The following is a 14,440-nucleotide window of genomic DNA, read 5'->3' as shown; positions in this document are numbered from 1 at the left end:
TTCTGTGTCATCAGTGCCATCTTTATATTAACTTGCACCTGGCAGATATATAAACTTGTTATCTACATAATTAGAGCATGATTATGGGTTAACCTAACAGTGAAATGGCCACTCTGCAGCTAATCTTCTATTGTGGTGGGAAGGCCAAGGAAACAGCACATTCAAAGGCCTTATGTTCAGGGTGACACGAATAGACAATTCAAGAGATTCATATGAAGTTGAATCCACAGGACTTGATAATTGATGGAGTGTGTGAGATAAGACGGAGAAAGATATAAAAAATTACTCCCAGATTTCTTTAGACAACAAGATGGGAAATGTTGGAGAAGGAGCACCAACATTGGGAACTCCCCTTCCATCTGTTCCATGAATACTGATTCATGATGATGGCTATTTGCATGGTCTTAGAGGTTTGTGTAGAAAGAGAGCAGTAAAGAGAGATTGTATCTGTATAGCACTTCTGTTTACAAAGCACTTGCACATTCCTTAGCTTATTCTTTGCCTGAAGAGATTACCAGAGTATTCATTCCTTGTGGTTGCTGTAACAACTACTACAAACTTGGTGACTTTACACATAGAAATCTGCTCTCTAATAGTACTGGTGGCCAGAAGTCTGACGTCAAGGATTCAGTGGAGAGTCTGTTCTTTGCTTCTTCCAGCTTCTGTTGGCTGTCGGCATTCCTTGCATGTGGTGGCTGCATCTCTTTCTGCTCTGTCTTCTCATCACCTTCTCTTCTGTGTCTGTGCCTCAAAACTCACTCCACCTTTCTCATGTGATTGTATTTAGGGTCTATGCTGATAGCCCAGGATAAGGCTCTCCTCTCAAGATCCTTAATGTAATCACATCTTTTGCTGGAAAAGGTACTATTCACAGGGATTAGGATGGAACATTTCCTTCTAGAGGTACCAGTCGGCCCACTTCACAGGATTAAAGAGCCCTTCAACGCACACCGGTTGCTAGTGGGGGTGGATTTCTTGCAATAGCCTGAGAAAACGAAATTTCTGAGACTTGCACAGGAGGATGAGTTATAGTGGAGAGTTTTATTTCTGTGGTGTCAAACCCCTGAGTTTCAAAGGTTTCATTTCCCCCAGTCCCGCCAAGGAAATAGTCCCTTTTTAGCAGGGCTAAAATCGGAGCCAGTGTCCAGAATTTTCATTCCATATTTGCACAGTCCAGTCCAGCATCAGGCTAGCTTAGCTGCAGTCCGTTAGTCTATTGCATGTGCGGTCCAGATGGCCATAAGGGCAAATATAAGGAAACAGGTACAAGAGAGACCCACAAGCCAAGAGCCACACAGGAGAACAAGAGGGAGCCCAGAGCAACAAGAGCGTGAACTATTATGTAGTCCCAAATTTTCTCGGGTTTGCATTGGCTTTGCCCACTGTGGCCAATGCATGGTTCCCCAGGCTTGACTGACAGGCAAGTAACTTCACCCCAGCTTCACTGCACATGCATCTGTCTCTCCTTCGTTGGACCCCTTCCCCCAGTAATTCTGCAGGGAATGGGCCAGTGGTTGCCCCAGGGAGTACAAAGTTGCAGCTTCCAAATGACATGTCTGGTCTCTCTTCTATAATGGTTGGCCTTCCCTTTGCTCCCTCCTATTATTAATAACTAGCTAATTACACTGGTATCACAATGACCCACATTTTACATAGTCTTACCAGGTCACTGTAATTAATTGTGAAATTTGTCCTTGAGCCCAAATCCTCGTCCCATCTTTTATCACTATACTATAAATCATAACAGAAAACAAGAGTGAGAGGAAAAAATAGCTAAGGCACAAAAACAGAATAGAGGAGAAATAGGGAAGTAGAAAACAAAATTAAATTGCAGACGACCTCTGACAGTAAGCAGAAAGAAATACCGCTGTGAAAGGAGGCCGATAGATCAGTCCAGGGGCAATTACCAGTTAATAATTATACCCTTCTGAGGTCTTTCTTTGTTACCATACTCTGGTTTAGTGTCCCAGGCCTGAAACAATCTACAATGAAGATAATTCCATGTGCTTACAACAACTGTCACAGTGCCTTGCAAATAATAGCATTTCATCATTGGAAGGCATCATAGTGATCAGCCATGGTTTCCAGTTCATGTTTTTTGTGCTTAAGTTCTATAAGGACTGTTGATGTTTTTATAAACCTTTCGGATAGTTACTTGCTAGATCCCTGACACTCCCAGGCAAGTGGTAAACAACTCCGCTTTCATTTTTTTCTATTCCTTGGTAAGTGTTATGCCTGTTGTTTTTTCAAGTGTCATTCTGTTGAGAGTGACTACTGTTGCTAGACCAGCTGTTCTGAACTTTGGCTGCACATTAGAATTATCTGGGGAACTTTGAAGACCATAATGTTCCTGCTCCCCCTCCCCCAGAACAATTAAAGAACAGCCTCTGGGAGTGGGGCCTGAGAGAAGGAATACTCCAGCATTTCTCCTTTCATTTTTTATTTTTCACATTCACACTTTAAAATTGACGTGTAAAATAATTTAACGAGTTGTAAAGCATTAAATTCCTAGCATGTTGTACATATTGACTTAAAAAGATAAAAGTCACATGACTTCTTTAAATGTATGTAATGGGCTGTAAATACCACAGTGTTACCACGTAACTTCTTAGCACTGGGACATTTCCCATCGTTTTTCTCCATTCCACTTCCCCTGTAAAATTTTGTCCTACCAATGTCAGATGTTTTCATGCTTAACTGTTTTTTATTTGTTACCACTTATAATTACCATTCGTAATTCTCTGCAGCAAAAATATATTTAAATTTTAAAATTTCCTGTGGCCTCGAGGCTTTAGGAACTGAAAATTTCTAGATTGTGTGATCAGGATAATAACTATTAGAACACAATTATTAAAAACAACATTAATATATTATAATTTTGAGGGACCAAAATCTAAATTTTCATCAATGAGTGAAAAATAAACTAAATATGGTATATTTATATGATAGGATGTACAGCAACAAAAAACGGAATGAAATATATATACATTAGCATGGATGGATTTGAAAAGCATCATTTGAGTGAAATAAGCCAGGCATAAAAGAGTATATACTATATGATCCCGTTTATATAAAAATCCTAGAAAATGCAAACCAATCTATAGTGACAAAAAGCAGACTGGTCATTGACTGACTGGCAGTGGAGGGAGGGACAGACTGAAAAAGGTTATGAGAAAATTCTTAGGGATGATGAAAATGTCCTATAACTTTAATGAGATGGTGAGTTTATAGATTTAGTCATTTATCAAAATTCATAGAATTATTACATATAGAGTGGAGCAAAAGCAGGTTTGTAGTTTGCGTGGAAAATAATACAATAATTGATAATAATACAAGAATAAACTCTGTTTCATGTATTCACAATTGTAAACCCACTTTTGCTCCACCCTTTGATGTCAATAAAGTCAGTAAAATACTTTCCAAGTTTTTATAAGTACTAAAAAGCAAAATTTTATTGGAAATATGAACAAGAATAAATCCCTACTCAAAATAGTAAAAATCTCTCAATTTCGAACCAAAGATAATAGGGCTGCTGTCGACTCACCCCTCCACCCCCATGTCTGACTTCATTTCCTATTCTACTCGGCTCATCTTACCCACCTCTCACTCGCTAGGCCATGTGCCCACTCCTGCAGCATGCTTCTCTCTTCTTTAAGTCTTTTCCCAAATGTCATCTTTCCAGTGAAGCCCTCCCTGACACCCTTTAAAATGGTAACATGAACCTCCATCCTCATGCTCCCATCTCGTCTGCTCACTCTTCTTTTTCTTTATTCCGTAGATCTTAACACCTTTTAATACTGTGTCATTTGCTCATTACATTTAGTACTTATTGCCATTAGGTATAAACTCCACCAGGTCTGCTTTGTTTGGTTTGCTATTGTACCTGGCACACACTCAGCACTCAGTAAATGTTGAATAAAGGAATGAATGAAAGTAGACTTGAAGAATTTTTAACTTTATTTTGTTAACCTTTACCAGAGAATATTTTTTTCCATTGCTTTTCAGAGAGAGTGGAAGGGAGGGACGGGGAGAGCGAGAGCGAGAGAGAGAGAGAGAAATATCAATGTGAGAGAGACACATTGACTGATTGCCTCCCACACACACCCTAACCAAGGTGTGGGGAGGGAACCCCCAACCCAGGTACGTGCCCTTGACCAGGAATTGAACCCGTGACCCTGCGGTGTGTGGGCCAGCACTTAACTACTGAGTCACACTGGCCAGGGCTAAAACGGAAGACTTTTAAAGTTAGTATATATTTGTGTCTATAAGATCCCTCATTAAACATTTTAAACTTCTCAAGGGATTTCTCTGAGGGTACCCTGTCTGAAGCAAAAATAAAAAGAGAAAACCTTCAGCTCAAAGAGGTTGATTCAATGGAGTTCAGGAGAACTCAGCATAGCCGTGGGATGAACTAACTTCAGTGAAAACACAGGGTCTTAAATATGAGGCAGAGTTCTGTGACGCTAAGCACTCTTCTTCCTTGCAATGAGAATGCCAAAGTCTGGAGGAAAAGTACATTTAAGAGAAGGCAAATTTAGGATGGGCTGTAAAGATGTGCTGAGTTTTCCAACTTGAAGTACATGCAGCATCATTAGGGAGGGTCCAAATTCTTACAGCCTCTAAATAGTTGGTTGTTCACATAAACCAAAAGAGTAGAGCAGGCCCTGACCAGTTTGGCTCAGTGGATAGCGCGTCAGCCTGTGGACTGAAAGGTACCAGGTTCGATTCCCAACAAGGGCATGTACCTTGGTTGCGGGCACATCCCCAGTAGGGGGTGTGCAGGAAGCAGCTGATCGATGTCTCTCTCTCATCGATGTTTCTAACTCTATCCCTCTCTCTTCCTCTCTGTAAAAAAATCAATAAAATATATTAAAAAAAAAAAAAAGAGTAGAGCAGATGTGAAGCAGGAGACAACTCGGAAGCAGGAGGAGTGGGGGAAGGAGGTTAACCTTCCGGTGCGGCTTCTGTTACATTTCAACTCTTTCTTTGTGTAACGTGAGAGCTTTGTGTTTTCAGTCACACCACTGAACAGTTTCTCAGAACCCTTCTCATTTCCAAATCAGAGGAAAAGTGTCATAGCTTAAGTAGATTTCCGTGTTGCTTACATGAAGCACCCAAACCCGAGAAATGGAGCGGAAAGCCAGAAGCGGGTCAGGAGAAACTGGCCCAGTTGCAGGGTGATTGTCTGCATTTAAAGGGGCTACTGAACTCTGGAACAAATCAAGTAGACAACAGTCTCTAGGAGGTCCCACCCAATGGCCCAATTAAGGGTGGGGTGAAGGTATACAGATGGCAAATAAACACCTGAAAAGATGCTCCTCATCGCATGTCATCAGGGAAATGCGAGGTAGAACAACAACGAGATACTATTCATTACATGCCTATTAGAATGGCCAAGACACAGAGCACTGATGACACCAAATGATGGCAAAGATGTGGAGCAACAGGGACTCTCATACGGTGCGGTGGGAATGCAAAATGGTTCAGCCACTTTGGAAGACAGTTTGGCAGTTGTTTGTTTTTTACAAAACTACTCTTACCATACAATCCAGCAATCGTGCTTTTTGGTATTTGCTCAGAGGAGTTGAAAATGGATGTCCACACAGAAACCTGGCCATGGATGTTGATTGACAGCTATTAATAATTGCCCAAAACCTGGAAACAACCAAGTGTCCTGAGGTGGGTGAGTGGATAAATACGCCGTGGGACAGTGGGACAATGGAATGTTATTCAGCGCTGAAATGAGATTAACTATCAAGCCATGAAAAGACGTGGAGGAACCTTAAATGCATATTCCTGTGTGAATGAAGCCAATCTGAAATGGCTGCATGCTGTATGATTCCAACCAGATGACATTCTGGAAAAGGCAAAACGATGGAGACAGTGAAAATATCAGTGGTTCCCAGGGGTTAAAGGGGAGGAAGAGATAAACAGGTGGAGCACACAGGATGTTTAGGGCAGGGAAACCACTCTATATGATACGATATTGATAGATACATGCCATTGTACATTTGTCCAAACCCATAGGATGTGCAGCACCAAGAGTGAACCCTAATGACGCGTCCTTTAGGTTCATCAGTTGTAACAAATGCACCACTCTGGTGGGAGATACTGATAATGGGGGAAGCCTTGCCTGGGTGGGGGTGGGGTATATGGGAAATCTCTGTACCTTCAATTTTGTTGCAAACCTAAAATTGCTCGGCAAAATAAAGTCTATTTTTAAAAACAACCCCCCCCACCAGTTCTAGGCTCCAACCCCAGACCTACTGAATCACAATCTCTTAAGGATAGATCTTTTCAATCTTCATTTTCAGCAACTAATCCAGATGATGCCATGTCCACTGATATTTAAATCTACCGCAACAGAGAGCACACATATGCCTCTTCCTCTGATAAGACTGCGCAGTTCAGGGACCAGTCAGTACCCACTGGTGGAGGCTGAAGGCATCCGAGGCAGATGGCGAGCTGGATTGGACTCTGGGTGTCTTTCATCCAGCGAATGTTCACCCCAGGTTCTCTCTCACTTTATCAACCTCAGATGGTGGTGTAATATACATGCTGTTCTGCACCTTGATTTTTTTGGTATTGTTTTACATTTAGCCACATATCAAGGCATAGAGAGCTGCTACTTTTTTTTTTTAAGACTGCACTCTATTCCATTGTATGGATAGACCATAATTTTTTATTTAAAATATATATTTTTTATTGATTCCAGTGAGGAAGGAAGAGGGAGAAAGAAATAGAAATACCAATGATGAGAGAGAATCATTGATCGGCTGCCTCTTGCATACCCCAAACTGGGGATTGATCCCACAACCCAGGCATGTGCCCTGACTGGGAATTGAACCATGACCTCCTGGTTTATAGATTGATGCTCAACCACTGAACCACACCAGCTGGGTTATACCATAACTTTTTAAACAGGTTCCCTAAAGATGGTTTCTAAATGATTGCTGTTACCAAAAAATGCTGCCATAAATAGAGTTGTACCTGTATGTACATGTTATTTTGTTCCTCTGTGAATATGTCTGTAAGATAAATTCCTTAAAGTGGAAATGCTGGATTAGAGGTATAGGCATTTGTAATTTTGATTTGTGGTGCCAAGTTGCCCTCCACTGAGGTAGTACCAGTTACATACCTGCTAGCAATATGTGTTTACCACATAGTTTTTAAATGGCTGTATATTATTCTATTGTAGGGATTACCATAATTTATTTTCTGTCTCCTGTTTGTGAATATTAAAACTGATTCTCCAACCTACATGTATTGAGCTTTCAAAGCTACACTATTTTATTCTATTATGACCAAACTATTCAACATGGGGGATTGGACAGTCTTGGGAGGATTCTTGTCATTGACTTGTTATTGTCATTATCATAACAACAGCGCTGCAAACTATTTTCTAAATGTCTCTCCATCTATGATCTCATTTTTGTGGCAACACCTCGCCTCTCGCCCCTGGGACTTTCTTCTGTGAACCCAGCAGGATGACATCCCTCAAGTCAAGTTCCAAAGCTTTGAAGCAGATCAGCAGATCAGGGCCCCCTAATGACTGATTACACACAGCCCTGACCCCACACAGCTTCAAGCTTGTTGTTTTCCACGGCCTTTCATCCCTGCATCCTGAAGATGAGCCCCTCTCCTCCCCAGTGGGAAAGCAAACAGTGGGGTGGGAAGAGCATGATGCACGTCCAGTCCAGAGGCTGGGCCAGGGGGAGCTCTCTGATCTCCGCAGTGACTTGTTTGTAAATCCCGTTCCCTTCATGCCAGAGGACCCAACAGAGAAGTGGGAAGGGGGCAGCGCTGGCCCCAGGGAGCGGAAGGCTTATCAGTATGAACAATACAAGAAGTGGTTCCTGCTGAGCATCTCCAGCTTGTCATATTTAGTTCCTCTCTAGCCTCAAACTTGGATGGTTTCATACTGTTTGTTAAAGAGTTCCCAAATATTTAGAGGTTCTCAAAGATGGCGGCCTTAGGTAGAGAGAGTTTGCGGGAAAGAGTGCTACAACGCCAGCCATGATGGCCGTTCCTCATGATTCTCCTGGGCTTCTCAATTAGAAATCAGAGTGAGATTGAGATGCTACTAGAAATTATTTTGGCCTGAGACCCATGCATATTTAAATCCTACTGACGAATAACCAATAAGGTCATATAGTCAAGGAAAGTAAGCAAAGGAAAATAGTAATGCTTGATGGATAAATATGCTTTGACCCCCCCAACCCCAATATAAACAACTCAAAAGAAGTTTTCTAAAGAGTAGGCCTATTCTAACCCAGCTTCTCTCATCCAAAGATCCCAAACTGCAGTTCTGGCTTACTGCAGCGTGGCCATGAGGAAGGAAGAGGGAAGAGAGGGAGGTGACTATGACTTACTTCTTGTGAGCATAGATCCTGGACCTTAGCGTTTTAACAGCTTGGAAGGAAGACAAGAGAAGCACACTTCCATGAGTGCAGTATTGGGGGAAGGCATGTTCCAAGCATCATGTAAAGATAGATTAAGAAAAGTCAAATTAACGATACTGACAGTTAAACTCTTTGGTTTGAGGTCTACACTTTTATCTATCATTTGTGTAAATGAGTCATAATTTAATTGATCATCTGCTTTTCTGATCATTGCGCGAACCCCCAGGAATACTTACAACGTTCCCACTCTGATTACGAAGGAAAAAAAATACCCTGTGTCCAGAGGTCTGGGTCAAGAACAGCTTGGTAAACTTGACCTGGATGGCCATTGGCTGCATCGTTTGGCAGAGCTTTGATGTCCAATTCAGTGGGTTTTTCCATTTTGGTGAAGTTCAGACACCCATCGCTGTTTACTCCAGAAAAACGACATCTCCATGCGTCCCCTCTCAGGCGGTGCCTCAGCATCTCTCGGTAGCAGTTTATCCCACAAACATCAGAGGGCAGCATTGGACAAGGATTCCACAAGTCCGAACCTCTCTCCAGGTCAAACCTGCCTGCATGCTCCATTGGGCTAGGTAGGCCTTCCCTTCCTTTTTCCTGCTTCCACTTCCATTTTCAAGCCAGGAAATGCCTTCCCCTGTGGCTTTTTGCTAGCCCTGTCCCCTTCTTCCTCCAGGACACAGCGAGCTGGCTGGTTCATAGTGGAGCAGTGCTCAGCCTCCCTCCTCCCTCCTTTCAGGATGCCTGTCTGTACCAAACAGGCTGGAAAGCCAAAAACTCGATTTCCTGGTAGTTAAGGTTGAAGCGTGGACAATCAGATGCACTTGTGGGAATTTGGAAGACAAATGTGTGCACGGAGAAGCACTGTTGCTGCTTCCGTTTGCTGCGGGCTGGCGTGGTGTGGAAGGGTTGGGCCCTCGGCCGTGGCTTCACAACATCCAGTCACCAGCTCCATGGGCGCCAGGGCATCAGGCGGGCGCTGGGCATGCAGGTTTGGCTGACGCCGGTCTAGCAGGAGCAGTGCGCCTTTGAAGGCAACAGCTGCAGCCCTGGGGCCTGGTGATTTCCAGTTGCTGTTTAGGCGGTGAGTTTCTGGAGCTATCAATTCCAGAGCAGTGTCCTGATTCTCTGGCTTCTTGATTATGGCAGGGTAGCTGGCTCCTTGGCAGGCCAGCTCTGCCATCTGGGAGCCACTTCAAATTTGCTTTCTCTAGCCCTTCCAATATTTTATATGCGCGCAATTCTCTGCATTTCTTAAATGCCTCCCTGCTTAAAATAGCTGAAGTGGTTTCTGTTTTCTAACTGGCCCCTGAATGATGCCCTGGCTGAAGGTAAGCAACAGCTGCAGCCTAAATTCAGCACCGTGATCCCGCTCTCTCTCTGATCTTCGTAGCCACCAGGTGAATGGAAATGCAATGCCACCCCGGAACCTCTGGAGTGACAAGTTTCTTCTTCCCGTGTGGCTTGTCCCACTTCTAAGGCAAGTGACTGTGACCCCACCACTGCCACTAGTGTAATGGGTGTGAGGGGGGTTATCAGGCTCACCGCTGTAGTTCATTCAATCATCATTTCCCCAGCAGATGACACGGGACAGTTCGAAAGCCTTAATAGGAACCGTTCTAAGAAGGGCAGCTTCCCTGGTCCCACAGGTACAAATGGCCTGACGGGTTGTGAAATCCGTGGCTTGAGGCACCTACAGATCCAGGGCTGCCTGCCGGCTTCCTCAGCTGTTCTACGTACATGCTCTGTGGATGAGGCACAGCTGGGGTGAGTTCACTGGCACTACTCACACACTAGCAGGACAACTATCTTAACCAGTGGTTCTCAACCTTGGCTGCACATTAGAATCACCTGGGAATCTTTTTAAAATCCTGATTTCTGGGCCTCATCCTCTGGAAATTGTTTCTTTGTTGTGGGGTGGGGCCACAACATTAGTAACAAAGAAACAGAATTTCTGGAGGATGAGGCCCAGAAATTAGGATTTCAAAAAGATTCCCAGGTGATTCTAATGTGCAGCCAAGGTTGAGAACCACTGAAAACCCATCTGACCTCACAGGATAGCTTTTCAACAAAATACATCTGCTTATCTGTGCTTTTCAACAGCTTTTCTTTCTTTCTTTCTTTAAAATATATTTTATTGATTTTTTTTATAGAGAGGAAGGGAGACGATAGAGAGTTAGGAACATTGATCAGCTTCCTCCTGCACAATCCCTACTGGGGTTGTACCTGCAACCAAGGTACATGCCCTTGACCGGAATCGAACCTGGGACCCTGGAGTCCACAGGCCGACGCTCTATCCACTGAGCCGAACCGGTTTGGGCTCAACAGCTTTTCTTGGGGCATTTGAAGTCCAAGGGTCTTTCACATGAACCCCCAGGATACCACCACTCTTAGAATGGCACCCAGTTACTGTAGCTGGTATATTGAGAAGCACACTTTCTACATAAGATACGTGGAAAGACTGCTAATTCAACCTACAGCCCACAAAGTCAACCTCTAGAGTTTGATTTTCAGGGAGTCACAAAAGGAAATTCCTCACTTTTCTATGACCAGCATTCACTAAGAATCTCTGAGTCTTGTAACTATGGGGCTAAGATTATTGTAAGAATTGGAAAAGGACTCAGGGATTTCCAAGCACTCAAATCCCGCTTAAAAACCCACCATTGAGCCCGGCTGGTGTGGCTCAGTGGTTGAGCATTGACCTATGAACCAGGAGGTCACGGTTTGATTTGTGGTCAGAGCACATACCCTGGTTGTGGGGCTCAATCTCCAGTGTGGGGTGTGCAGGAGGCAGCCAATCAATGATTCGCTCTCGCTCTGAAATCAATAAAAACATATAAAAAACATCCCTCCACACACCATTGGAATGCTATTGCATAAGCAGTTCTACCTTCCTTATCTCCAGAAACTGTTCTTTCTGCCAACCTGAGACTCTCTTCCAGGAGGAAGCTAATGGTCCCCTCCATGCTACATCTATTTTCAGCCGGTTGGGGACTAGGACTAGATCCCATTTTTCCTGGGATCATAGGCAAAACTGGACACTTCAAAAGAAAGTTTATGTTCTGAAAGCATTGTAGCAATTGGCTAATTTATATCAGCAACTGCAGTTTTTTGTGTGGCTCAGAAGCATAGATGCTCTTAGATAAGGCCAAATTTGTTTGTATAGGTCAGTGATGGCGAACCTTTTGAGCTCGGCGTGTCAGCATTTTGAAAAACCCTACTTAACTCTGGTGCCGTGTCACATATAGAAATTTTTTGTTATTTGCCACCATAGTAAAACAAAGATTTATATTTTTGATATTTATTTTATATATTTAAGTGCCATTTAACAAAGAAAAATCAACCAAAACAATGAGTTCGCGTGTCACCTCTGACACACGTGTCATAGGTTGGCCATCACTGCCGTACACCTTGCTCCCTGGAACCAATGTTCATATGTGTTAGGATCCTTCCATTGAAAACAACATAAATCAACTGTGGATAACTGGAATGGTGTATTGGTTACTAGGGTAGGCTTTCCTGGGGACAGATGCTGACTCTCTCGCTTACTAATTATGTCGTTGGACAATCAAACTAATCTCTATTTGCTCTCTGTAAAAGGAAATAATAGAAAGTCTACACACTTCATGAGGCATGTGAGGAATAGGTGGGGAATTCATGTGAAGAGTTTGGCACAGAGCAACTCTTCAGTAGATTTCAACTGTGATTTTTATTTCTACCTGGCCTTCCTTACATTTCTCGAAAGGATTGTTTGTAATCATTGAACAGGTAAATCCCTGAAAACAAATAAGTTGTTTCCAAATGAGCACTTGTAATTTGCAGTGTTGCCCTTGTGGCATGAAAGTTGGAGCTTCTACTTGAAACCGTTTGTGTCATTTGGGTCCTAGAGTAAAAAGACCCCGAGACAAGGTTTGGGGTGCAGGAGGTTTATTGGGAGGTCGTATCTGTGAAAGATAAGCGGGGAAAGAAGCGGGATTTGTGATGTAGCTCTGACACCTGTGAAGGGAGAGGAGGCGGAGGCAGGATTGGGTAGGGAGAGCCTCAGACCATGATTCCGATTTGACAGAACCTCAGCCAACTCAACAGGGAGCTCCATAGCAGATTGCACGTCAGAGGAATATGCAGAAATAGCCAGGCTTTGGGAGAGCATGGCTTTAGCTTGCAAGTTAAGGCAGCTTAGTGCTTAGACAATCATATACTTGACAAAGTGTCCCCCCCTGATATTTTGAGTGCCCACCTGGCACCATACATAGTTATTTACAACATTATCAATTATATTGCCTATGCTGCAATTCACAGTCCTGTGAACATTTTGTACTGCCAATGTATAGTTCTTAATCTCTTTCTCACCCAGTCCCCCAACTTCTGCCCCTTTGGCAACCATCTGTCTGTTCCCTGTCTCTAAGAGTTCATTTCTATTTTGTTTGTTAATTTATTTTGTTCTTTAGATCCCACATATAAGTGAAATCATGTAATATTTGTCTTTCTCTGACTGACTTATTTCACTTAGCATAAGTCTCTCTCCATCCATGCTATCACAAATGGTAAGGTTTTATTCTACTTATGGCTGAGTAATATTCCATTGTAAATATGTACCATCACTTTTTTTTTATCTACTTGTTAATTTATAGGCACTTGGGTTGCTTGCATAGCTTGGCTATTGTAAATAATGCTGCAGTGAACCTAGGGGTACACATATTCTTTTGAATTAGTGTTTTGGGTTTCTTCAGATATTTACTCAGAAGTGGAATTGCTGGGTCATCAGGCAGTTCCGTTTTTAATTTTCTTCTTCTGTGGAATTCCCCAAACCTGTACTGGGATAGTTAAACACTTCCCGTGGCTGACTTTGTTGTTACTCTTGTTGCCACTTTCTTGTGGCTGGTAAGCACTTCAGCCTGGGCTAAAGCTCTGACAGATATTAAAATAGCCACTGGTCACAATATTGTCCAGGGACTTGCACCCTATAATCTTCAAAGAATGATGTGTTATTTTGGTTCTGTGACTAGTATGGGATCCTTAATTGTATCTGTGATCTTTGGCTTTCTGAATATGATATTTTGGGAAGAAATACATGGTTTGTGTACGAAGAGACCAGCTTACATTGTCCATCAAATACTTCTGTTTCTCATAGCCAAGAAGGTATTTCACTTACTACCGGAATATAATTAAGGGAGAAGTACACTATATTAAAAGTATGTCTATACTATGACCTGTGGCCAACATCTTCAGAAGCATTATTTGTTTCTAATAAAAGAAATGGGCCCTGGCCGGATGGGTCAGTTGGTTGGAGCTTAGTCTTGTACAGCAAAATGTTGTGGGTTCGATCCCCAGTCAGGGCGCGTTCAGGAGGCTACTGCATCAATGTTTCTCTCTCTCTCTCTCTCTCTCTCTCTCTCTCTCTCTCTCTCCTCTCTTCCTCCCCCCTCTCTCAAATCAATAAAAACATATCCACAGGTGAGAATTAAAAACAAAAGTACCAGTAATGGCTTTCTAAAAACACCAAAACACGGAACCAAGATGGCGGCATAGGTTAACGCCGGAGTTTGCTGCTTTGAACAACTACTTCAAAAGTGAAACCAAAAAACAGAAGGGACATCACCCAAAACCACAGGAACGCTGGCTGAGTGGAAGTCCTACAACTAGGAGGAAAGAGAAACGCATACGGACACTCAGAGGAGGCGCCGTGCTGAAGTCAAATTCTGAGGTGCGGAGAGCGCGGAGCGGGCTGGCGGCGGAGGGCACGGTTGGCGTTTTCAATCGGGAGGGAGTTGCAGACTCTGAGCTCTAGATCCGGGCGAGTCTTTAGGGGCCCAGACTCAAACGGGAGAAGCGGGACTGTCTGGCTTCGGTCAGAGCGAGTGCAGCTTTCTCTTCGAGCTTTGCAGCCGTTGCTGGGACTCAGAGAGGCAGAGCCCCTGGGGACAGGACTGAGAACCGCCATTACTGCTCTCTCTGGCCCACCCTGTTGATCCTGTGCGACCTGCCCCGCCCAAGCCCTGCACACAGGCATTTGCCGGATAGCCTCAGGCAAACGCCAG

General features: G+C 43.4%; 1 pseudogene across 1 annotated transcript; it reads left to right on the top strand.

The window, feature by feature from the left end:
• The first annotated feature begins 13,235 nt into the window (after positions 1-13,235).
• LOC308529210 (synaptophysin-like protein 1) lies at positions 13,236-13,567 on the top strand (annotated as a pseudogene). The gene has a single exon. The product of its transcript is annotated as a synaptophysin-like protein 1 (transcript).
• The last annotated feature ends 873 nt before the right edge of the window (positions 13,568-14,440 follow it).

This window comes from Myotis nattereri (assembly GCF_964212035.1).
Source record: "Myotis nattereri genome assembly, chromosome: 13".
Taxonomy (NCBI): domain Eukaryota; kingdom Metazoa; phylum Chordata; class Mammalia; order Chiroptera; family Vespertilionidae; genus Myotis; species Myotis nattereri.
The sequence above is the reverse complement of the archived record's forward strand: the minus strand, read 5'-3'. Positions and strand labels throughout refer to the sequence as shown.